Source organism: Pristiophorus japonicus, chromosome 2 (genome assembly GCF_044704955.1).
Source record: "Pristiophorus japonicus isolate sPriJap1 chromosome 2, sPriJap1.hap1, whole genome shotgun sequence".
Taxonomy (NCBI): domain Eukaryota; kingdom Metazoa; phylum Chordata; class Chondrichthyes; family Pristiophoridae; genus Pristiophorus; species Pristiophorus japonicus.
Window position 1 is genome coordinate 195,925,652 of NC_091978.1, and position 26,405 is coordinate 195,952,056.

Sequence of the window (26,405 nt, forward strand, 5' to 3'; positions counted from 1 at the left end):
GACCTTCGTTAACACCACAGGGGAGTCTTTGAGGCGGTCGACCAGCTCATTTTTGACGGTGTAACCTCCACCATGTTACTTCAATAGGCCTCCCCCTGCCCGGCGGGTCTCGCTTAGGGCGACGATGTCAATGTCAAAACGTCGGAGTTCCCGGGCAACTATCGTGGTGCGGCATTCCGGCCTGTTGCTGTTGGGATTTGTCCATGAGGATCCTGACGTTGAAGATCCCGAATTTCATACTGACGGAGTGGAAGATGCCTGAGCCTGAGTTCTTTTAACGTGGGGTGGCTGCTGCACACCGGCAACCACACGGGCTTAGCTGAGCAAGGTCTTGGTCCAGTGGCAAGGGGTCCAAGACAACTGGAGACCAGGCGCAGCTCTATAAGCCTAATTGCCTACAGCGAAGTGTTGGCCGCAAGCTCGACGCCAGGTAGCGCCATTGATGGAAATAGTGCAAGATGGTAAAGTATTGCTCTGCTCAATTTTATATAATAGAAGATGTTTTCTGTAGACAGGACTGAGTATCCATTTGTATTGACGGCAAAACAAAAATGGGGCACATGGGATTGGGGATAATATGCTAGCATGGACTGAGGATTAGTTAACGGACAGAAAACAAAGAGTAGGAATAAACGGATCATTTTCAGGATGACAGGCTGTAACTAGTGTGGTACAGCAAGGATCAGTGTTTGGGCCCCAGCCATTGCCAGTGGGATTGGGCGGGGGGGGCGGGGAACGGACGGTTCAGGTGAGTGAAAATTTTAAAAGTGAAAGAGAAAGGAAAGGGCAATAGAGCAGGGTAGCGATGGGGGAAATGATAACCAGAGTGTGACAGGAAGGGACAAGGGACAAGATGTATAAAGATAAGAGTGCATCAGAAAGTGGGGTCAAAGCAGGGAAAAATGGTTAAAACACAAAATTAAAAGCTCAAATATCTGAATGCATGCAGCATTCATAACAAGATAGATGTGTTGACAGAACAAATATATATAACTGGGTATGATCTGATAGCTATTAAAGAGAGGTGGTAGCAAGGTGACCAAGGCTGGGAACTGAATACTCAGGGGTATTTCACAATACTAAAGGACAGACAGAAAGGAAAAGAAGGTGGGGTAGCTCTGTTGATAAAGGGTGAGATAGGTGCAGTAATGAGAAATTATATTGGCTCAGAAGATCAAGATGTAGAATCAGTTTGGGTAGAGATAAGAAATAATATGAAGTCACTGGTGGGCGCAGTCTATAGGCCCCCTAACAGTAGCCACACTGCTGGATAGGGTATAAATCAAGAGATAATGGAGGCATGTAAGAAAGGTACGGCAATAATCATGGGCAATTTTAATCTTCATATTGATTGGACGAATCAAATTGGCCAAGGTAGCCTTGAGGAAGAGTTCATAGTGTATCCAAGATGGTTTCCTTGAACAGTACATTGTGGAACTAACCAGGGAGCAGGCTATCTTGGATCTGGTACTGTGTATGGAGACAGGATTAATAAATTATCTCATAGTAAAGGATCCTCTAGAAAAGAGTGATCATAGCATGGTTGAGAGTGAGAAAGTTGGGTCTCAAATCAGTGCCCCTGATCTTAAATAAAGGCAATTCCAAAGGTATGAAGGCACAGTTGGCTAAAGTGGACTGGGAAAATAGATTAAAGTGTAAGATGGTTGATGAGCAGTGGCAGACACTTGAGATATTTCACAACTCGCAACAAAAATATATACCAGTGAGAAGGAAAGACTTTAAGAGAACGGAGAACCATCCGTGGCTAAGGAAGTAAAGGATGATATCTAATTGAAAACAATGGCATACAATATTGCCAAGATTAGTGGGAGGCCAGAGGATTGAGAAGTGTTATAAAACAAGCAAAGGACGACTAAAAAAATGAGAGAAGATGGATTATGTAAGTAAACTAGCAAGAAATATAAAAACAGATAGTAAGAATGTCTACAGGTATATAAAAAGGAAGAGAGTAGCTAAAGTAAACGCTGGTCCCTTAGAGGACGAGACTGGGGAATTAATAATGGGAAACAGGGAAATGGCAGAGACTTTGAACAAATATTTTGTATTGGTCTTCATGGTAGAAGACACTAAAAAGATCCCAATAATAGATAATCAAGGCACTATACAGAGAAGGAGTAAGTTAAAACAATCACTAAAGAAAAAGTACTCAGTAAAATAATGGGACTCAAGGTTGACAAGTCCCCTGGACCCGATGGCCTGCATCCTAGGGTCTTAAAAGAAGTGGCTGCAGAGATAGTGGATACATTGGTTACAATCTACCAAAATTCCCTGGAGTCTGGAAAGGTCCCAGCGGATTGGAAAACTGCAAATGTAATGCCCCTATATAAAAAAGGGAGACAGAAAGCAGGAAACGATAGACAAGTTAGCCTAACATCTGTCATTGGGAAAATGCTGGAGTCCATTATTAAGGAAGTAGTAGCAGGACATTTAGAAAATCATAATGCAGTCAAGCAAAGTCAACATGGTTTTATGAAAGGAAAATCATGTTTGATAAATTTGCTGGCGTTCTTTGAGGATGTAACGAGCAGGGTGGATAAGGGGGAACCAGTGGATGTGGTGTATTTCGATTTCAAGGCGGCATTCGATAAGGTGCCACCTTAAAGGTTACTGCATAAGATAAGAGCTCATGGGGTTGGCGGTGATATATTAGCATGGATAGAGGATTGGCTAACTAAAAGAAAACAGAGAGTTGGGATCAATGGGTCATTTTCCGGTTGGCAAACAGTAACTAGTGGTGTGCCGCAGGGATCGGAGCTGGGGCCTCAACTATTTACAATCTATATTAATGACTTGGATGAAGGGACTGAGTGTAATGTAGCCAAGTTTGCTGATGATACAAAGATGGGTGAGAAAGCAATTTGTGAGGAGGACACAAAGAATCTGCAAAGGATTACAGACAGGCTAAGTGAGTGGGCAAACATTTAGAAGACGAAGTATAATGTGGCAAAGTGTGAGGTTATTCACTTTGGCAGGAAAAATAAAAAGCAAATTATTAGTTAAATGGAGAGATTACAAAATGCTGCAGTGCAGAGGGACCTGTGGGTCCCTGTGCATGAAACACAAAAAGTTAGCATACAGATACAGAAAGTAATCAGGAAGGCAAATGGAATGTCGGCCTATATTGCAAGGGGGGTGGAGTATAAAAGCAGGGAAGTCCTGCTACAACTATACAGGGTATTGATGAAACCACACCTAGTGTACTGCGTACAGTTTTGGTCTTCTTATTTAAAGAGGGATATACTTGCAATGGAGGCAGTTCAGTGAAGGTTCACAAGGTTGATTCCTGAGAGGAAGGGGTTGATTTATGAAGAAAGATTGAGCAGGTTGGGCCTATACTCACTGGAGTTTAGAAAAATGAGAGGTGATCTTCGTGAAACATAAGATACTGAGGAGGCTCGGCAAGGTCGATGCAGAGAGGATGTTTCCACTCATGGGGGAATCTAGAACTAGGGGGCATAGTTTAAAAATAAGGGGCCGCCCACTTAGAACTGAGATGAAGAGGAATTTCTTCTCAGAAGGTCGTAAATCTGTGGAATTCTCTGCCCCAGGGTCAATTAATGTATTTAAAGTGGAGATAGACATATTTTTGAACGATAAGGGAGTGAAGGGTTATGGGGAGTGGGCAGGGAAGTGGAACCGAGCCCAAGATCAGATCAGCCATGATCTTATTAAATATCGGTGAATGAGGGGACCAAATGTAATACATCCAAGTCTGCTGACGATACAAAGCTAGATGGGAATGTAAGTTGTGAGGAGAATGTATAGAGGCTTCAAGGGGATATAAACAGGCTATGTGAGTGGGCAAGAACATGGCAAATGGAATATAATATGGAAAAATGTGAAGTTATCCACTTTGGTAGGAAATATAGAAAAACAGAGTATTGTTTAACTGGTGAGATATTGGGAAATGTTGGTGTTCAAAGGGACCTGGTTGTCCTTGTACACGAATCACTGAAAGTTAACATGCAGATACAGCAAGCAATTAAGAAAGCAAATGGTATGTTGGCCTTTATTACAAGAGGATTTGGGTACAAGAGTAAAGACATCTTATTGCAATTATATATGGCCCTGGTGAGACCGCACCTGGAGTATTATATACAGTTTTGGTCTCCTTAGCTGAGGAAGGATAAATTTGCCATACAGGAAGTGCAACAAAAGTTCACCAGACTGATTCCTGGGATGGGGGCATTGTCCTATGAGGAGAAATTAAGTAGACTAGGCCTATATTCTCTACAGTTTAGAAGAATGAGAGGTGATCTTATTGAAACATACAAAATCCTAACAGGGCTTGACAGGGAAGATACAGGGAGGGTGCTTCCTCAAGCTGGGGAGTCTAGAACCAGGGGTCACAGTCTCAGAATAAGGGGTCGGCCATTTAGGACTGAGATGAGGAGAAATTTCTTCACTCAGACTGTCATGTATCCTACATGGTTACTGTGTGCACTATCACAAGGTGCACCACCAGAGGGCACAGCAGTGGGAGACTTGCAGGTTACCTGTACAGTTGTGGCTGGCCTAGTATAAAAGGCAGGCCACCATGTGTGATCCTCACTCTGGAGTTATCAATAAAGGACTAAGGTCACTACAGTTCAAGTACAACACATTGCCTCGTGGAGTCATTATCAGAGCATCTAAAGGCATAACACAGAGGGTGATGAATTTTTGGAATTCTCTACCACAGAGGGCTGTGGAGACTCAATCACTGAGTATATTCAAAACAGAGATCAAAAATTTTGGGATATTAAGGGAAGCAAGGGATATGAGGATAGTGCAGGAAAGTGGAATTGAGGTAGAAGATTAGCCATGATCTCAATGAATGGCAGAACAAGCTCAAGGGGCCGAATGGCTTACTCCTGCTCCTATTTCTTTTATTCTTACAAATTGTACAATCAAGATTCTGCACCTCTGAGTACTTCAATTTTCAGACTATACAGAGACAAACAGAACAAACATAATTTTTTTTTCCCTGAAGAGAATTCTTTTGTAATCCAGACCAGTCCTTTTGTATTTCCGGATCAAATCAAACAATCATTCTGGTTGTAAAACAAACAAATATTATTTAAGGCATAACCTCCTCTCCACACTGTACTGTGTCAGCTTGTTTTACAATGCGGGAGCTAAAAGAAGCTTCCCTGTTAAGAGCACTCTTCCTGTTGCTCTAAGAGATTCTAAGACTGTACAGCAAAGGTGGATCTGAGGTGGTGAGGGTTGCTGGCTTTTACTTTGCATGCCAGCTATTTGGAATCCAGAAGTGGTCTGCAGCACATTACAGGAGGAATTTGTTTCCTAAAACTGTCTACAAGAGCAACATGGATGAAGTCAGAAGAAACTGTCTAAAAAGAGGCTCACTTTACTCTGTATAAATAGAAGAAAAAATATATTTTATGATGGGATGGAGGACAATTAGCCTTTTCTTGGTGAGGCTGAAAATAGTCATGGCCACAATAGTAGCCTGTTAAATCTTAAACCATTTAAAATTGTGAAGAAAGATCTAAATTCTAGAACGGTCACCGTGGATTGTACGATAGCAAACGTACCCCCTCTATTCAAGAAGGGAGAGAGAGAGAAAACAGGGAACTATAGACCAGTTATGAGGACATCACTAATAGGGAAAGTGCTAGAATGTATGATTAGGGACGTGATGACATGGCATTTAGAAAATCATAATGTGATTGGACAGAGTCAACAAGATTTATGAAAGGGAAATCGCATTTGACAAATATGTCAAAAGCTTTTTTTGAGGTTGTAACTAGCAGAATAGATAAGGGTGTGGTGTATTTAGATTTTCAGAAGGCATTCGATAAGGTGCCACACAAGAGGTTATTACACAAATTAAGGCTCATGAGATTGGGGGTAATATATTAGCATGGATTGAAGATTGGCTAAAGGACACAAAACAGAATAGGAATAAACGGGTCATTTTCAGGTTGGCAGGCTGTAACTGGTGTTTGGGCCACAGCTGTTTACAAGATATATATGAATGACTTAGATGAGGGGACCGCGCATAATGTATCCAAGTTTGCTGATGATACAAAGCTAGGTAGGAAAATAAGTTGTGACGAGGATGCAAAGAGACCGCAGAGGGATATAGACAGGTTAAGTGAGTGGGCAAAAACATGGCATATGGAATATAATGAGTAAAAATGTGAAGTTATCCACTTTGGTAGGAAAAATAGTAAAGCAGAAAATGTTTTAAATGGTAGGAGATTGAAAATGCTGGTATTCTGAGGGACCTGGGTATCCTTGTACACAAATCATTGAAAGTTAACATGCCGGTACAGCAAGCAAATAGAAAAACAAATGGTATGTTATACTCCAATCCTTTTGTAATAAAGTCTAAGAGTAAAGACGTCTTATTGCAATTAGGGCACTGGTGAGACCACACCTGGAGTACTGTGTACAAAAAGGATATACTTGCCTTAGCGGAAGTGCAACAAAGGTTCGCCAGATTCCTGGGATGGCGGTGGGGGAGGGGGGGGGGAATTGTCCTATGAGGAGAGAGTGAGGAAACTAGAGGGCCGAAATTACCCCATTTTATAGTCCCGTTAGTGCCTCCAGGAGGGCACTAACGGGGCGCAATGGCCTTTTCCCCGGGGGAGGGGGGAAATTGCCTCGGATGATGTCATCGTCATGCGCTCCGACCCCTCACAAACCCGCACCGACCCCTTTGCGTCCCGCAAGGATAATTGCCTCACGGGCTGCGAGGTTGACTGTCATCCGCCTCCAGGGCGCACCTTAAAGGGGAGGCCGTTAGCACCTCGGCTAACATTTTTATTTGTCAGCAGACTTTTGCGTTGGCCTGACAATGGCTTTGGGTGCCGGGTTGCTGGCTCGATCGATCGACTCGCTGGTGGCCAAAAAAGGGCCTGCAGAGTGCCCAGCAGCCCTCCCCTTTAATTGAAGGGGAGGGGCATTGTAGCACGTCAACATCTGCATAGTGTTGGCCTCCTCAGCACCGCCCTACCGCATTGGGAGCGCCCCTCCAAGGAAGCGGTGCGCCAGAGACAGTGCGCCGCTTCCTTTGAAGGATGCGGTGCCCAATTCCGCATCGGGGACGGGACTTCTGGGCCAGGCGCAGGAAGTCCCTGCCCCGGAAGGTTACCACCCCCAATCGGGGCGAAGGACAATTTCGAGCCCTCGGTCTTTATTCCCTAGAATTTATAAAAATGAGAGGTGATCCCATTGAAACATATAAAATTCTTATAGGTCTTGACAGGGTAGATGTAGGGACGATGTTTTTCCTAACTGTGGAGTCAAGAACTAGGGGTCATAGTCTCAGGATAAGGGGTTGGCTGTTTAGGACTGAGATGAAGAGAAATTTCTTCACTCAAAGGGCTGCGAATCTTTAGAATTCTCTACCCCAGAGGGCTGTGGTTGCTCAGTCGTTGATTATATTCCCGACAGATCAATCGATTTTTGAATATTAAGGGGATCAAGGGATATGGGGATAGTGCAGGAAGGTAGAGTTCAGGTAGAAGATCAGCCATTATCTTATTGAATTGTGGAGCAGGCTTATGTTCTTCGAATATTCTTAAAAAGAAAATCCTATTCGAGGAATACAAAGATTATTCCTATTATCCTTTATATATCAATGAGTTTGAATTGTATACACCACAGATAACATTATTCTGTATGATGTAAAATACCATTTTCTGGAGAGCCCTAATTATTAATTCCCATTCTTGGAAGTTGTAAACCTTCACAGTAGTAAACTAAAGTTCAGAATGAAGCTGGGCTAGTCGCCAAATGTTAGACTGAGATATACATATCCTCTGATAAAATTGTTTTTTTATGGCTCTCTCACAAGCATCAATTTATAAAAGGTACACCCATCATTTTCTACATCTCCCTTCCAGTGTTAAAAAGCATGCTTAGTGGACTTCAGCTTTTTTTGATTTGAGACTCATTGCTGCATGCTATTTACAAATTATACTGACATTCAGACGGTCAGTTATTCAGGCTCCAAAGCTGGTAGGAGTAAATGCTCCAAATAAATACCAAGAATAATAAAACAACAATTTGTGGGACTGATAAATCTCAATTTCTGATCAAATCTAACCATCTTCCAAAGCTAATGTTACCCAAAGTGGTGCTTGCAAAATAAACCATTTTATTATTAATTTGAATGTGCAGGGTCTTGGTCCATTACTCAAGCATTTAATCCCTACAAAACTGCATCTATTTTTCTTTTCTATTTCTGCTCCGCCAAAAAAGAGGCTAATTTTTTTTTTTTTTTTAATTCGTTCTGGGATGTGGGCGCCGTTGGCAAGGCCAGCATTTATTGTCCATCCCTAATTGCCCTTCTTCAACTTGCATTTATGCAACACCTTCCAAAACCTCAGAACATCCCAAAGTGTTTACAGCCAATTAAGTACTTTTGAAGTGTAGTCACTGTTGTAATGTAGGAAATGCAGGTGTCTACTGTATATGGCCCACGTCTGAGCCATACAGGAGGGCGGATATCACTGTAGACCATAAGCTTGGTGCCAGATTTGAGGGCCTGATCTTCGAACACTCCCTTCCTCAGGCGGCCGAAGGCTGCGCTGGCGCACTGGAGGCGATGTTGAACCTCGTGTTCTATGTCTGCCCACATACAGTAGACACCTCAAATCACTGGAGAAATACCACCAACGATGCCTCCGCATCCTGAAAATCCCCTGGGAGGGCAGACGCACCAACGTCAGTCTTCTCAATCAGGCCAACATCCCCACTGACCACACTCGATCAGCTCCGTTGGGCCACATTGTCCACATGCCGGACACAAGACTCCCAAAGCAAGCGCTCTACTCGGAACTCCTACACAGCAAGTGAGCCCCAGGTGGGCAGAGGAAACGTTTCAAGGACACCCTCAAAGCCTCCTTGATGAAGTGCAACATCCCCACTGACATCTGGGAATCCTTGGCCAAAGACCGCACTAAGTGGAGGAAGATCATCCGGGAGGGCGCTGAGTACCTCGAGCAGAAAACAAGCGCAGGCAATGGAAGAAGCATGCGGAAAACCAGACTCCCCACCCACTCTTTCCTTCAACGACTGTCTGTCCCACCTGCGACAGAGACTGTAATTCCCGAATTGGACTATTCAGTCACCTGAGAACTCACTTTTGAAGTGGAAGCAAGTCTTCCGCGATTTCAAGGGACTGCCTATGATGATGATAATGTAGGAAATGCAGCAGCCAATTTGCACACAGCAAAGTCCCATAAATAGAAATGAAATAATGACCAGAGAAGCTGCTTCTTAGTGATATTGGTTAAGGGATAAATAGTGGCCAGGACACCGGGAGATTTTCCTGCTCTTCTTTGAATAGTGCTGTAGGAGCATTAACATCCACCTGAGAGGGTAGATGGGGCCCTGGTTTATCATCTCATCGGAAAGACGGCACCTCCGCTAATGAAGTACTCCCTCAGTATTGCACTGGTGTGCCAGCCAAAAGTATATGCTCAAGTCTCTGAAGAAGCAGGCATTACGGAGGTAGACAGAAGAGTGACAAGATGTGTGACAAAAATTCTGTCACAAATTAAGTGTGACAATAGGAAGTATATGTAGACATACTTTAAAGTATTAATTGATCGTCTGTGGCATTGTAAATGAAGACCAAGTGTAGTCTGCTGGTGATGGGATTAGAATAGGAATAATTGGACAGAGTGTTTAGCGTAATTCAGTCACCAATTTAATGTCATACATTTTGTCTTTATTTTTATATTACATTCTGACAAAACTTATGTCAATTTGGGAAGCAGAGTTGGTTGCAACTTTGAAGTTTCTCTGCAGTACAGGCTAAGAGCTAGGAAGTGCAAAACTGAGGTGCTGCAGCACCACCACTGGCAGGAGGGTGTAAATTACAACATTACAAGTTTCTATATGCCCTTCCCATTATAAATGTGGACACAGGAGGTGTATGTAGACTTAGGATCTTTATAGATTATTATAGATTATAGTTATGTCTCAAGGAGTCACAACAAATGACTAGAGGAATATTTGCCTCACGATTTCTTGATAACCTCAATAATACTACCAAGTCCAATAATTTTTATGTTACAAGACAGCTGTTGCTGGAATTCCCTAGAATACAAATAAAAGCAACCTATTCTTTTAATACACATACATAGTGAATAAGCTTTGTTATTAGAGGCTATACACTTCTTAGGAGTATATCTCCCAAGAAAGTACCTGGATAAGCATTAAGAAAGGGCAATGGTGTACAGGTGAGGTGTTCGAAATCCGGAAACCTCGGGACCGAGGCCGTTCTGGATTCCGGGTATTTCCGGATTTCAGAACGTTTTTGTCTGGGCCGAGGTAGGTAGGGGAAGGAGCCGGGGAGGGGGAGGTTGGACGGACGAGGTAAGGAGCCGGGGAGGGGAGGGGGGGGTGGATGGGCAGTTGGACCGTGGCCGGAGGTCGGGCCGAGGCCAGGGTCGGGGGTCGAGGCCGTGGGAGGTCGGGCCACCGGAGTCGTCTGGATTTCGGAACATTTTCCAGTTTCCGGATGACCACGCCACGGATTGGCCCGGTGTCCGGATTCCGGAACATTCTAAATTTCAGAACTCCGGATTTCGGATGCTCAACCTGTACTGGAATTTGGAGCTTTGTTTGCAATACTAGATGTCAGGGCCGGCATTGGTGATCCATGATTTCTCCCTGAATAGACCAAAAGATGTGAAAAGTTTACCAGACACCCTGTACATCGATACAAATAAATGTAGATGTACAAATTCGTTTAGAAACAGGAAAAAGTCACTAGGCCTCCTTTCATTGAAAAAAGAATAAGCACAAACGTGTTACTTCAGAGGAACAGGATGCATATTCAATGTGGATGTTTGTAACAACAGTAAACATATACAAAGCTCCAATATTATTTAATTTCCAGTTTACTGACACAATTGCAAACACTTATTAGTAAGATTTGAAAATCTGGTGTACAAGTGTACATCTTGCTTTAGTTATACAGCTGCGAGCGACAGTAATGGATCAGACCTTTAGATACAGTACAAGTCCCCAGACTATTTGTAACCATATGCTGTTCAGTACACATTACGTGCCAGCACTCACTGACCTGCTCCGAGAAAGTGCTGGCATGTAACATGTATAGAAAAAGCATTCAATCTGCTTAATGTGTTATGCAGCAAAGATCATGAGTCATTTCAATGGACTGGATACTCTCCTTTCTTTAAAGCTGCACAACATCCAGCTGAAAATCTGTCAGCTCCTGCCAAAAAAATATGCAATATGACTCACTTAAGTGTGCAGAAAGCACAAACCAGGCAAAAACAAAATATACGGATTTATGAAAGGGAAATCATGTTTGACAAATCTGTTGAGTTTTTTTGAGGTTGTAACTGGCAGAATAGACAAGGGGAACCAATGGATGTGGCGTATTTGGATTTTCAGAAGGCAATCAATAAGGTGCCACACAAGAGGTTATTAAACAAAATTAGGGCTCATGGGATTGAGGATTGGTTAACGGACAGAAAACAGAGTAGGAATATATGGTTCATTTTCACGTTGGCAGGTTGTAACTGTAAGTGAGGTGCCGCAAGGATCAGTGCTTGGGCCTCAGCTATTCACAATCTATATCAATGATTTGGATGAGGGGACCAAATGTAATATATCCAAGTTTGCTGTTGATACAAAACTAAGTGGGAATGTATGCTGTAAGGAGGATGCAAAGAGGCTTCAAATGGATATAGATAGACTGGTGAGTGATATTTAAAGGGCTGGCGGTGGATAGACAATGGCACACATTTAAAGATCACATGGATGAACTTCAACAATTGTACATCTCTGTCTGGAGTAAAAATAAAAAACGGGGAAGGTGGCTCAACCGTGGCTAACAAGGGAAATTAAGGATAGTGTTAAATCCAAGGAAGAGGCGTATAAATTGGCCAGAAAAAACAGCAAACCTGAGGACTGGGAGAATTTTATAATATAGGAGAGAAGGACAATAGGTTTAATTAGGAGGCGGAAAAGAGAGTATGAGAGGAAGCTTGCTGGGAACATAAAAACTGACTGCAAAAGCTTCTATAGATATGTGAAGAGAAAAAGATCAGTGAAGACAAACTAGGTCCCTTCCAGTCAGATTCAGATGAATTTATAATGGGGAACAAAGAAGTGATGGACCAGTTAAACAAATACTTTGGTTCTGTCTTCACGAAGGAAGACACAAATAACCTTCCGGAAATACTAGGGGACCGAGGGTCTAGCGAGAAGGAGGAACTGAAGGAAATCCTTATTAGGCGGGAAATTGAGTTAGGGAAATTGATGGGATTAAAGGCCGATAAATTCCCGGAACCTGATGGTCTGCATCCCAGAGTACTCAAGGAAGTAGCCCTAGAAATAGTGGATGCATTGGTGATCATTTTCCAACAGTCTATCGACTCTGGATCAGTTCCTATGGACTGGAGGGTAGCTAATGTAACACCACTTTTTCAGAAAAGAGGGAGAGAGAAAACAGGTAATTATAGACCAGTTAGCCTGACATCAGTAGCGAGGGAAATGTTGGAATCAATTATTAAAGATGAAATAGCAGTACATTTGGAAAGCAGTGACGGGATCGGTCCAAGTCAGCATGGATTTATGAAAGGGAAATCCTGCTTGACAAATCTTCTAGAATTTTTTGAGGATGTAACTGGTAGAATGGACAAGGGAGAACCAGTAGATGTGGTGTATTTGGGCTTTCAAAAAGCTTTTGACAAGGTCCCAAAAAAGAGATTGGTGTGCAAAATTAAAGCACATGGTATCTGACGTGGATAGAGAATTGGTTGGCAGACAGGAAGCAGAGAGTCGGGATAAACAGGTCCTTTTCAGAATGGCAGGCAGTGACTAGTGGGGTGCCGCAGGGCTCAGTGCTGGGACCCCAGCTATTTACAATATACATTAATGATTTGAATGAGGGAATTAAATGTAATATCTCCAAGTTTTCAGATGACACTAAGCTGGGTGGCAGTGTGAGCTGTGAGGAGGACACTAAAAGGCTGCAGGGTGACTTGGACAGGTTTGGTGAGTGGGCAAGCGCATGGCAGATGCAGTATAATGTGGATAAATGTGAGGTTATCCACTTTGATGGCAAAAACACAAAGGCAGATTATCTGAATGATGGCAGATTAGGAAAAGGGGAGGTGCAACGAGACCTGGGTGTCATGGTACATCAGTCATTGAAAGTTGGCATGCAGGTACAGCAGGTGGTGAAGGCGGCAAATGGTATGTTGGCCTTCATAGCTAGGGGATGAGTATAGCAGGGAAGTCTTACTGCAGTTGTACAGGGCCTTAGTGAGGCCTCACCTGGAACAGTGTGTTCAGTTTTGGTCTCCTAATCTGAGGAAGGACATTCTTGCTATTGAGAGAGTGCAGCAAAGGTTCACCAGACTGATTCCCAAGATGGCAGAACGGACATATGAGGAGAGAGTGGATCGACTGGGCCTGTATTCACTTGAGTTTAGAAGGATGAGAGGGATCTCATAGAAACATATAAAATTCTGACAGGACTGGACAGGTTAGATGCAGGAAAAATGGGGAAGTCCAGAACCAGGGGACATAATCTAAGGATAAGGGGTAAGCCATTTAGGACTGAGATGAGGAGAAACTTCTTCACTCCGAGTTGTTAACCTGTGGAATTCTCTACCGCAGAGAGTTGTTGATGCCAGTTCATTGGATATATTCAAGAGGGAGTTAGACATAGATCCCTCACGGCTAAAGGGATCAAGGGGTATGGAGAGAAAGCAGGAAAGGGGTACTGAGGTGAATGATCAGCCATGATCTTATTGAGTGGGGGTGCAGGCTCGAAGGGTCGAATGACCCACTCCTGCACCTATTTTCTATGTTTCTAAGTGAGTGGGAAAGAGCATGACAAATGGAATATAATATGGAGAAATGTGAAGTTATCCACTTTGGATGCCCCCGCATCGTTACTTCTGGTGTCCCCCCAAGGATCTATCCCATGGCTCCCTCCTATTTCTCATCTACATGTTGCCCCTTGGCGACATCATCCAAAAACAGAGCGTCAGTTTTCATATGTACGCTGATGACACCCAGCTCTACCTCACTACCACGTCCCTCGACCCCTCCACGGTCTGGATGAGCAGAAATTTTCTCCAATTGAACATTGGGAAGACCGAAGCCATTATTTTCAGTCCCGGCCACAAACTCCAGTCCCTAGACACTGACTGCATCCCTCTCCCCAACTCCTGTCTGGGGCTGAACCAGACTGTTCGCAACCTCGGTGTCATACTTGACCCTGAAATGAGCTATCGACCACATATCCACAGCATAACTAAGACAGCCTATTTCCACCTCTAATATTGCCCGTTTCTGCCCTTGCCTCAGCTTATCCGCTGCTGAAGCCCTCATCCATGCCTTTGTTACGTCGAGACTTGGCTATTCCCACGCACTCCTGGCTGGCATCCCACATTCTACCCCACGTAAACTAGAAGTGATCCAAAACTCGGCTGCCCGTGTCCTAACTCGCACCAAGTCCCACTCACCCATCATCATTATAGGCAGTCCCTCGAAGCGAGAATGACTTGCTTCCACACCAAAAAATGGATGAGTTCACAGGTGTTTCGAATGAAAAACCCAAACTACATCCTCAAGGGTGGAAGATGCCTGTGCATGGATTTTTTTTAAAAACGTGTAGTGGCCGTTGCACACCAGCCACCACACAGGCTTGACAGAGCTAGGTCTTGGTCCAGTGGCAAGGATTACCCAAGACAACTGTAGACCTGTTCTGCTGCACGGACCTAGTGCGCACACATATCGCAGCATGAGCTGGCCCGTGCTGTCGCTGGTCTCCTGGCCCCGATCTCATGCCTCTCCCAAGCCCCGATCACGTCCCTCTACAGTCTCTCAAAGCTCCTTGGCCCCGATCTCACCGCTCCTGCTGCATCTGCCCACACTCCAATCACCGACCCGGACCTTGATGACGTCACTCTTGATTGCCGTTGCCCTCCTGCACCAGTTCGCGCTGTACCTTGTAGTGGCTTGCCTCCACGCTGCTCCTTTTATGGCCCCGACCTGCCGCTGATGGTCTCTCGCAGGTCAGGGCCTTTACGGGTCGCCACACGCCGCTCCTTTTATGGCCCCGACCTGCCGCTGCTCACCCATCACCCCTGTGTTCGCTGACCTATATTGGCTTCCGGTTAAGCAACGCTTCAATTTCAAAATTCTCATCTTTTATTTTCAAATCGCTCCATGGCCTTGCCCCTCCTTATCTTTGTAATCTCCTCCAACCCCACAACGCCCCCTCCCCGCCCCCCAGATGTCTGCGTTCCTCTAATTCTGCCTTCTAGAGCATCCATGACTGTAATTGCTCAACCATTGGTGGCTGTGCCTTCTGTTGCCTAGGCCAAAAGCTCAAACTCCCTGCCTAAATCTCTCAGCCTCTCTTTCCTCCTTCAAAACGCTCCTTAAAACATACCTATCTGACCAAGCTTTTGGTCACCTGCGCTAATTTCTACTTATGCGACTTGGTGACAAATTTATCGCATAATACTCCTGTGAAGCACCTTGGAACGTTTCACTACATTAAGGTGCTATATAAATACAAGTTGTTGTTGTTGTCGGTGGGAAAAATAGAAAAGCAGAGTATATTTTTTTTAAATGGTAGGAGATTGGGAAATGTTGGTGTTCAGAGGAACCTGGGTGTCCTTGTACATGAATCACTGAAAGTTAACATGCAGGTACAGCAAGCAATTAAGAAAGTAAATGGTATGTTGGCCTTTATTATAAGAGGATTTGAGTACAAGAGTAAAGATGTCTTCCTGCAATTATATAGGGCCCTGGTGAGACTGCACCTGGAGTTTTATGTACAGTTTTGGTCTCCTTACCGGAGGAAGGATATACTTGTCATAGAGGGAGTGCAACGACAGTTCACCAGACTGATTCCTGGGATGTGGGGAATTATCCTACGAGGAGAGGTTGAGCAGACTAGGCCAATATTCTCGAGTTTAGAAAAAGGAGGAGTGATCTCATTGAAACATACAAAATTCTTACAGGGCTTGATGCAGGGAGGAAGTTTTTCCTGGCTGGGGTGTCTCGAACTAGGGGTCACAGACTTAGATTAAAGGGTCTGCTATTGAGGACTAAGAAAGGAGAAATTTCTTTGGGATTCTCTATCCGATAGGGCTGTGAAGGCTTAGTTGTTGAGTATATTCAAGACAGAGATCGATAGATTTTTGGATATTTAGAGAATCAAAGGATATGGGGATAGTGCAGGAAAGGAGAGTTGAGGTAGAAGATCAGCCATGATCTTATTGAATGGCGGAAGCAGGCTCGAGGGGCCAAATGGCCGTTTCCTGCTCCTATTTCTTATGTTCTTATCCAAATATTATTTTCTGTCAAATAAACAGCTGTACTGCGTACATGTTTAAACTTTCTCATCAACTTCTTGTGCTTGTGCTTTGCCTCTCAGTTTCACAGCACTAACCAAATCATATACAATTAATCTTTTTCACTGAGCAAGTGTTTGTATATTATCCTCACAGGAGTAAACTGAAATATTAATAAAATGTTCACTAATTATGCTTTATGAATTGCAGCAGTCATTTCTCTCAGGGACTATTGGGAGCAGTCATTTCTCTCAGGGACTATTGGGAACTTAGTCTTCTACTGCGATAAGTTCAAAAAAAAATTCCAGTTAGAAGGAATCAGATCAAGTGTTTCCATGTCATGTACAACTGGGCTCCAGTCCCACTCAAGTCGGGACACCAGGAGTTGCATGTACTTACTATGGTTGGAATTTCCTAATCACTTCACGTCCTATTATCAGTAATATTGCCACAGAAAAAAGCAAAATCAAGCAGCGTCAATAGTACCAATAAGTCACCGTGTTCCCCGAACACCGGCAATGGCTTCCAACCACCTGTGATGACAGACCAATAAAAACTATACCTCCGGCTGGCAGGAAAATCCCAGCCATATTGTTTTAACTATTTCTGAGCCTCCTCACATTTAATTACTGAGGGACTGTCTAGCAACAATACCATAGCTAGAGAAGGCTGCTATTTCTCCAGGCAACATTACACTCAGCTCATCCAACCCCTCAGCACAAATGGAAGTAAATGTGGCACATGACTGGCAATGCCATTCAGGCATACCAGCAGCGGAGGTGGCAGAATCAGTTACAGGTCCATCTGAAATATCAGCACAAAGAGGAAAAGAGCTACTCAACTCCCAATCATCAAATTCAAGAGGAGAAAAAATAATAGTGTGCAAGGAAGCATCAAGAGAGATGCCATGTAATAGCATTATGATTTCTTGCAAAAAAAAAAAGGAAAGGCAAACAACAGCAGGCAACAGTTGGTTAAAGGGCATCAATGGCAAAGATATGGGGACAGGATGTCTACATGAACTCAGTGGAAGAATGATGCATAACTCAAGACAGAGAGGAAGGAAACTAAATAAATTTAATGTGGAGGAGGGAAACTAGCAAATGGGAGGGATTGAAATGTTGAAAATTACGTAAACAGTAAGGGTGCCGTGCATAGTTGTCTTCAGACAACTGGTATTTATTCCAATATAAAAATGTTTGAGAATTTAAGAGAAATTCCTTGCTCCTACAGTTAGTCATCCTGAATATCTGGACTTCTCTGTGACAACTTATTTTCAGGATCCTTTCAGTCCTCCAATTAAAGGCACAGGTCATCTGAACATATCCAATCCAGTGTAAGTAGACCTTCCTCAGAAGTATAGAAACAGGAGTATAGAACGGAGTTTACAGCTACAATCAGACACTGACAGTTTGATAATTTTTTGACCAATCAAGAACCTCAAAAGTGAAGGAAAAAGTACAAGTTCAGCACGTTCTTTGCAATAATGATATGTAGTGTTTACAAAGTGTAATTGTCATGCACAATACTGTTTATGAAGAATAAGTTTGAGAGTTTTTAAAACTACGGCAAATATTTGGATGGTCTTACCATTTTCGTACTCCTTTTGACTTTACTACTCCATTCAATGTAACATCCAAGGCTATAACAAGAGGCAGCACACTGGCCTGGAATTTCCTGAATAATCTTCCTGCATCTACATTCCTATCATTGTCACGAGGGTCATTAGGTATATCAGGTCAGACAAGCTTTTGTCACCATTGCCTGTTCTGCTTTAATTGTGCTACAGGCTGTTGTTACCCGTTTATATCCTGCAACTTCTACAGATTGGCAGTTGTTTGTCACACAGCTGGACAACAATAATGATTATAAAGTAATTTCATTCATTAAGGAAGATGGGTAAACTGCATGGGCCCGAAATTCATCACATTACCGCCCATAAGTGCAAATTTCATCAAAAAAATCATTTACCACCCAGAATACTGCGGACGGAAAATTCATCAGTCATTTACCATCGGTGGTATTCGATATTGCCCACCCATCGTTTAAGGCCCAGATACTGCCAAAATGGTAATTTCATCGTTAAGATCCATTTACCGCCGGACCTAAATACCACCCTGAAAAAGGTTTTACCCAATCTTAAGCGAACAGTATGGACGCCATTTTGGAAACAGGAGCATTTGATGAAAGGCTGCTTAAGATTAGTATCTAGCGTCCTCGGAAACTGGAATTTCTTTTTCTGTTTTCTTTTCTTTATCCTTTCAAGGCCCTTTCACTCAAATCGATGATTAAACAACACCCCCCCCCGACACCCCCACTCCCCCTGTCACTATGTTGAATTTACAAAATGATTCCACACTGATCATTTTCCCTTCAAGTTATTTTTACTCTGTTGCTGCAGTCATTTTGCTGACTGTTGGGCTCTTGTTCTTCACCCCAATGTTGAACATGGAAAACTGGCATGAATTTCACAAGTGGGCCGAATCTAATCGTTGGAAGTCCTCAGAATAGAAACCATTAGCTATAAAAAACTGCGGGAAAAACGACCTCAGAAAAAAAAATCCACATGCGCAGACGTCCATTCTTTTCGCAATCGAGGAAAAAAGTCGATCTCGATAGACTACAATGCCCGACAGCGCCCGCTACCGTCTGAAAAAAAGTCACCAAATTAGCGGTCCTTGATCTTAGCGGTATGTGGGCGGTAAAAAACCTCGTACCACCGGAATACTGCCGTGAAACGGGCGGAGGCGGTACTTCTTCAATTTCAGGACCCTTGCTTAAAACTAATTCCAAAATATTAGGTAAATTGAAATATTTAAAAAGATAATTAATTGAGAAGTACGGCATTAAGTAATTATGGAGAAAAGTCAGGAAATTGAATGTTTCCATGGTGAACAAAAATGGCTTCCTGCTCTCTCAGCCTGTAAAAGTACTGAAAGAGACAGATCGGTATGATGCACAAAGGAACCAAAACAAAAAAAAATGTAGAAAATAGGAGAGAAAAGACAAAAGGAAACAAAGTTACTTTTTGTATGCATAAAGAAAAAAGCCCCGAATGCTGGAAATCAGAAACAAAAATAGAAATGCTTGTAGCACGCAGCAGGTCAGTCAGCATCTGTAACGGTTACCTTGGATATACCCTGTATCAGAGCTTTGTACACTGGCAGTAATATTTAACAAAATTGTCATGACTACCCTCTTGTTCACTCATTTTTCACTCAATGCAGTTATGTATCCGTTTCGGGTCTTTATGAAACCCTAATGATGCTCACGTTTTGCAATCAGGTCATCATTGCATCTGCTGGTTCCAGTTGCCAAGTTCCACACATTAATTTCGGTGAGAATATTTTGCACAATAAGCCGAAAGCAAACTCATCGTCATCCTGTAATTTTGTCAGCTGTCCAGTACATATTGTGGGAAGCAGTTTAGCAGTGAAAGTGCTCTTTTGCACCCGCTATTGAGATATGTATTACTGCACAAAGCTGCAAGTACAGAAATTGTGCACAAATCACATTTTTAAAGTGTATTTCTGGACATTGTTGATAAGATGCTGTGAACAGTCCAAAACTAGTGGGACTCCCGAAAATTAGGAGACAATTGGTATACCTGTGGTTTACCTGTGTTTTGACACCTCCCCTGATTAAAAAGCAACATATACTGTAACAGGTCCCAAACCAGAGCAGAGAAATACACGCATTATTACATCACCTAATACGCACCATGTAAAGGCTCATTTAAGATAACAAGCGATTTACCTAACAGAGGAAAGTATGACAGTGTTCTGTCACACAGCTTGACATTTTTATATTTCTCAGATCAGGTGGGTACAGTTAATCATGTAGAGCAGCTGCATAGCTGGCTGAAAGCTGTGGGTGTTGAGCAGTTTAATTTGACAGAACAGGAAATTGTAAATATTGGCAGTTTGCACAGTTCAGTAAAACCAGGAAACGTATGCAGTCTACAAATAGAGCAACTATATCTGAGTTTCTGTGACATTAAAGGTACTTACAAACTTGGTGGTTACGACTAGAGCAACCACTTTGCATTATCCACCCTTGTTGCTGTCACCACTAAAGACTGCAAGAACTGTCAATCAATGCCCTCGGGATAGGGCCTGTTTTGGATAAGGGATTTTTCCGGACGACGGATGATCATGCTAAATTGGATGGTACAGGTACTGAGCAAGTGGATATAGGGGCCGGCTGGCTAGGGGCTGGTATTGTGCCAGAGATCATGGGGGAGGGGGGGGGCGGGTGGTGATGGATCACGGGGTCAGCCAGCGATTGTGGGAGTCGGCAGTGAGGAAGGATTTCAATTTATTCATGTTGGAGTTTTGCGCATGTGCCAACCAGTGACCAGGAATGGTACTGGACGAGGGATGGTTCCAGATAAGGGAGTTGTGGATAAGGGAGGTAAAACCAAAAGTGGAAAATGAGGAATGAAAACTGGGATTAAGAATTATCAGGTTAAACATTTGGCAAACAAAGCAAATGAGACACTTGTGGCAGTGATAAAAATACTGACAGGAATCACATGGTTCCAATATTAAAAAATGAAGGCGGACGGGGGCGGGGGGGGGGGGGCGGTGTTAAATCCTGATGTTGGAAATCAAATTGGTGAAAGTATTATTGGTAGCTACCTGTTTGAATGCAAAGATATGGTACTTGCATCCAAATTATAAACTGTCCAAGTCTAGAAACAATCTTTTATTTTATGTCAAAAACACTTCTAATCTGGTAAATATATCAAAACATGCCTCTTGATTTCATTACTTTACAACTGGTGCTTTTTGCACCAGACAGATTTCAGAAGTATTTTATTATATGAAAAATAATTAATTTTATTTTCTTTGCTGTTAGGAACCGCTGCTATGATACATGCAGCGAAGTATGTAGATACTATCTAGGGCACAACAATAAATACTAACCCCATTTCTGGAATCTGGTTCCATTTTTGGAGTGTAAATTTTAATGGACACAATGGACATGCAATGGCAGGATAAAAGCTAAACAAGGAGAACAGAGGAAGATTCAAATAAACATTTTCTTAAAAATTTCAAGAGTGATGACTACTTCCCAGATGAAGATACATTCAATTCATAACAGTCTCTCCAAAATGACAGAAAAGTCAGCAATTAACATACAATTTAAATCTGTCTTTAGCACATCAAAATACAATAAAATAGTATGTTTATATTAGAAGCATTTTTTTTCTTCCATTTCGCACATCAGCCATCGTGTGGCCTCTGAGACCACCAACTGGTGCCAAAGAGGAGACCATTCTGTGCTGTTGGCGAGACCCTAGCCCACTACAAACTTAAGGCTGTCTAAACTAATTTCCTGGACATAATTTCAGTTTTAAAATTCCGCACAAGTTGCGGATAAACCACTTGTCAACAACAACAACTTGTATTTATATAGCAACTTTAATGCAAGTAAAACATCCCAAGGCACTTCATAGGAGTGTTAAAAAAACAAAATTTGACACCGAGCTGTAAATTTTGCTTTATAACACTCCTGTGAAGCGCTTTGGTTGTGCAATCAAAATCGAGAATGCTCAAGAGTCCAGAATTGGAGGAGTGCAGATATCTTGGGGGGTGGGGGGAGGTGGGATTTGGGCTGAAGGAGATTTGAGATAGGGTGGGACGAGGCCATGGACGGATTTGAAAACAAGGATGAGAATTTTAACATCGAAGCATTGCTTAAGCAGGAGCCAATGTAGGTCCGCGAGCACAGGGGCGATGGGTGAGCAGGACTTGGTGCAAGTTAGGACATGGGCAGTTGTCTGCGCCATATCCATTCAAGTCTGTGTCCCTTGGACTTATGGGAGCAAAGCTGAGGGCCACACTAGGGAGAACAGCCAGGGTGCAAGAGAGTAAGGGCTTTAATAGAGACTGGGGTATCAAAGGTGGTGGTGAGGGTGTGGTTGAGCAGATCGGTAGCTACAGCAATGAGGTAAATGGAGGACCAAAGGCTGGACAGTTTGGATTTTGTAAGTGCAGTTGTAAGCGAGTTGGAAGAGTTTTTTTTTCAGGGGCGGGCACAGAAGGAAGTAGGATTGGGGGGGGGGGGGGGGGGGGAAATCACGCCTATGTTTTTCTTTATTTTTCACTTTTATTTTTAAAGAATTTTCTATCCCAGAACCGTATATTCCGACTACTAGAAAGAAAAAAAAAATCAGTATGTTTAACATTTAGAATGAAAACGTTATTTCAGGAGTCGCAACACTCTAAAAAAAATATTGCCACCAGAACTCCAAGTTTTTAAATCTCCATCTGTACTCCCTGGGATCATAGCTAGAAATTAGTTAAAGTTCTTAGGTCTCACAGGATTCCTTGTAAAAGACAATGGCCCAGAATTTGCAGTCGAAGGCTTCCCACGGGCAGATGTCTCCGATCGCAAACATTTCTACAACAGTACCGGTTGTTCCCAGAGTTTCGGAGACTTGTGGTCCTGGGCCTCTATGCTTCCGACGCATCACTGGGATCACATGGGCCGGGCCAACCTATCAGAGTCGAGATATTCCAATCGCCATAATTATGAATGGGAATACCTCCAAAAACACACAAGCACTTAAGATAAAGGCTTCTAGAAAAAAAAAATCATGTTTAAAATTAATCAAAATGGATAATAATTAATTATTAAAAACAAAAATGTAATTTTTTGTAAATAAATTTACATATCTGAAAGGGTCTAAAAATAAACTTACCTTGTTTAAATTATTGGAAAAAAAATATTATTCTGTGCTTTAAAAGTCTTACATTGATCAGGCGTAAAATGTTGAAGTGCATTTGCTGGGCAGGAGTTGGGCAAATAGCCCAACTCTCCGCCCGCAGAGACCCTTTACTTTCCAATGCATGCGTTGTGTCAAGTTCCGGGTTTAGACGCATGCGCTTTCCATGCCTAAACCTGGAACTTGTGGGGACCCCACGGGGGGAACGCAAATTCAGGCCCAATATACTATTCCTCCACACAGCGTGATACTATGCTACTTATAACATAGCAATACACTGGAAAGCTCAAAGTGAACATCTTTGTCCTGTTATTTTAAAAAAGTTAAGCTAATTGAGTTTGGAGTGAAACTGTAAGAACATAAGAAAATAGAAGCAAGAGTAGGCCATACGGCCCCTCAAGCCATTCAATATCATGGCTGATTCTAGGCCTCAACGCCACTTTTCCGCCCAATTCCCACAGCCCTTGATTCCCTTAAGTCCAAAAATCTAACATAAAAAATAGGAACAGGAGTAGGTCATACAGCCCCTTGAGCCTGCTTAATCCTGAATATACCCAACATCTAAGCATCCACAACCTCCAGGGTAGAGAATTCCAAAGATTCACAACCGTCTGTGAAGAAGTTCCTTCTCATCTCAATCCTAAATGTCTTATCCTGAGACTATGCCCTCTCAGCATTTACATTGTCAAGCCCCCTCAAAATCTTACATGTTTCAATGCGATCACCTCTCATTCTTCTAAACTCCAGAGAGTATAGGTCCAATCTACTCAATCTCTCCTCATTGGACAACCCTCTCAGCCTCGGACTCAATCCAATGAAGTTTCATTGTACCCCCTTCGAAAGTAAGTATATCCTTCCCTTGGTGCGGAGACCAAAACTGTACACAATATTCTTACTCTTGTACTCCAATCTCCTTGCAATAAAGGCCAATATGCCTTTGTTTTCCTACTTGCTTGCTGTACCTGCATGTTAACGTTCTGTGTTTCCTGTACAAGGACACCCAAATCCCTCTGAACACCTATATTTAATAGTTTCTCACCATTTTAAAAATATTCTATTTTTCTAATCATCCTACCAAAGTGAATAACTTTACATTTCCTTACGTTAAAATCCATCTGCCACCTTCTTGCCCACTCACTTAACCTGTCTACATCCCTTTGCAGACTCTATGTCCTCCTCACTTTCCCACCTATCTTTGTATTATCAGCAAACTAGGATACATTGCACTCGGTCCCTTCATCTAAAATCATTCATATAGATTGTAAATATCTGAGGCGCAAGCAATGATCCTTGCGGCACCCCACTAGTTACAGCTTGCCAACCAGAAAATGACTCGTTTATTCTTACTCTCTGTTTGCTGTCCGTTAACCAATCCTCAATCCATGCTAATATATTACCCCAACACCATGAGCCCTTTATCTTCTGTAACCTTTTGTGTGACATCTTATTGACTGCCTTTTGAAAATCCAAATATACTACATCCACTGGTTCCCCTTTATCTACTCTGCCAATTACATCCTCAAAAAACGAATAGATTGTCAAATACGATTTCCCTTTCATAAAAACACGTTACCACTTCCTTAATAATGGGTTCCAGCATTTTCCCGACAACTGATAGGCAAACTGGCCTGTAGTTCCCGGTTTTCTCTCCTTTCTTTCCTGAATAGCAGGGTTACATTTGCTACCTCCAATCCACTGGGACCATTCCAGGGAATGTTGGAAGATCACAACCAATGCATCCACTATCTCTGCAGCCACCTTTTTTAGAACCCAAGGATGTAGGTCATCGGGTCCAGGAGATTTGTCAGCTTTGAATCGCATTAATTTCTCAAGTACTTTCTCTCTACTGATATGAAGTACTTTAACTCTCTATACACATTCAGCTTACACCATTCCCCAATTTATTTGATTCTTTCCACCTCTGGCTGCTCCTACATCCTTAATTTATGTTCCCTGCCCGAGCTGTTGTTGTTCCTTTATTTATTTGCCTCTGTAGCCATTTCTGCTCTTTTATTTGCTTATTTCCAGTTGGATATTGTTCTCACTCTTAATTGTTGTGAGCTGTTTCCACCCAAACCCTTCCCATTCATTCATTCACTTACGTTTTTGCAGCCTATCTCTTTCTTACTTATTTGTGCCATTCTTTCTAACCTAACCCATTCAATTATTTTGTTGTTTCATCATCCCAGCCCTTTTAAAAATGTAATTCTTTTGCAAACGCAGCTCTCCCTATTTACTTATTTTTTTAAACTCTGATGCTGACAGCAAGACCTAATTTATAAAATTCCTAAAATTCAAATGGGCTGGATTTTCAGCTTTTGAGATTTCGGGACGGCAATGACTACAGGGCGGCCCTGATACCGCCTGGAAAATGTTTGCGCCCTCATCAGCAAAATTCGGCAGAAAATGAGGTTCCATGATCGGAGGGCGCAAAATCAGGCGTTACACCAGGGGGTTTTACCGCCCGAACCGAAAATCACAGCATTAAAAAAGATCTACATTTCGAACATGCGCAGATGCGTTCCAATCTTCCCGGGGGCTGGCGAAATTTTAGGGCGTGCCAATTTCCATCACAGCGGGAGAGATGTCGCAGCAGAAGAGAAGGCAGAGGGCACGCTGCTTCTCTGCAGTGGATGCGGAGGCGTTAGTGCAGGCCATAGAGAGGAGGTGGCCTGCACTGCATCTAGTGGGTGGAAGGAGGCCCATGCCCAATGTCTTTATGTAGCCCTGCCATAGTTTCAAAATCACTGTCACACATAATGTTAAGTGTTTGATGGAGCTGCCCCTTTTCTGTGTGTTCCAGGCCATGGTGTGGGTTGGTGAAGCCACCCGAAAGCTGCAGCTTCACTTCTGCAGCCATACCCTCTGCATTCAGGATGCACGTAACCTCTTGTCCCCTAATCATCGTCAACCCTCCTCGCACTCCCCTTCCACTGTTTTTATGCGTTATCCAAAAGGTCACCCTGAACCGTTATGCGACCTGGCTCTCACCTCCTCCCACTTTTCCAACATGGTCGGTCACCAGCCGCACCGATTGAACTGAACACATTTGCACTTCCACACAGTGGCAGCTATTCTACTATGGAAGGCACATGTGGCACAAGAGGAGCTGCGCACATACTCAACCCTTCTTATTGCAGGTCAAGCTATCGCATAATAGGAGGGAGCAGCAGCGCACCAGGGGCGGACAGCCTGATCTGCAGGAGCTGAGAGGTGGAGCAGAGAGTGTCAGCCCTCATGGGTACACCAATTCGCACGGTGGCTGGCGGCAAGGCCGAGCCCCCTCCAGATAGTGACGTTATATAAATGGCATTTGCGATTGATGTAAATTCCTT

At 43.0% G+C, this 26,405-nt stretch overlaps 1 protein-coding gene across 6 annotated transcripts in view; it reads right to left on the minus strand.

The window, feature by feature from the left end:
* Positions 1-26,405, minus strand: part of stim2b (stromal interaction molecule 2b) — a 272,216-nt gene that overhangs the window by 126,279 nt on the left and 119,532 nt on the right. Inside the window, exon 1 of one of the 6 annotated variants that reach the window (XM_070870639.1) lies at positions 22,665-22,778. The exons of the other annotated variants lie outside the window; for them this stretch is intronic. The gene's annotated coding sequence lies outside the window, so the exon portion shown is untranslated. Of the gene's footprint in view, positions 1-22,664; positions 22,779-26,405 lie in introns of those variants that run through there. 6 annotated transcript variants of the gene reach the window in all.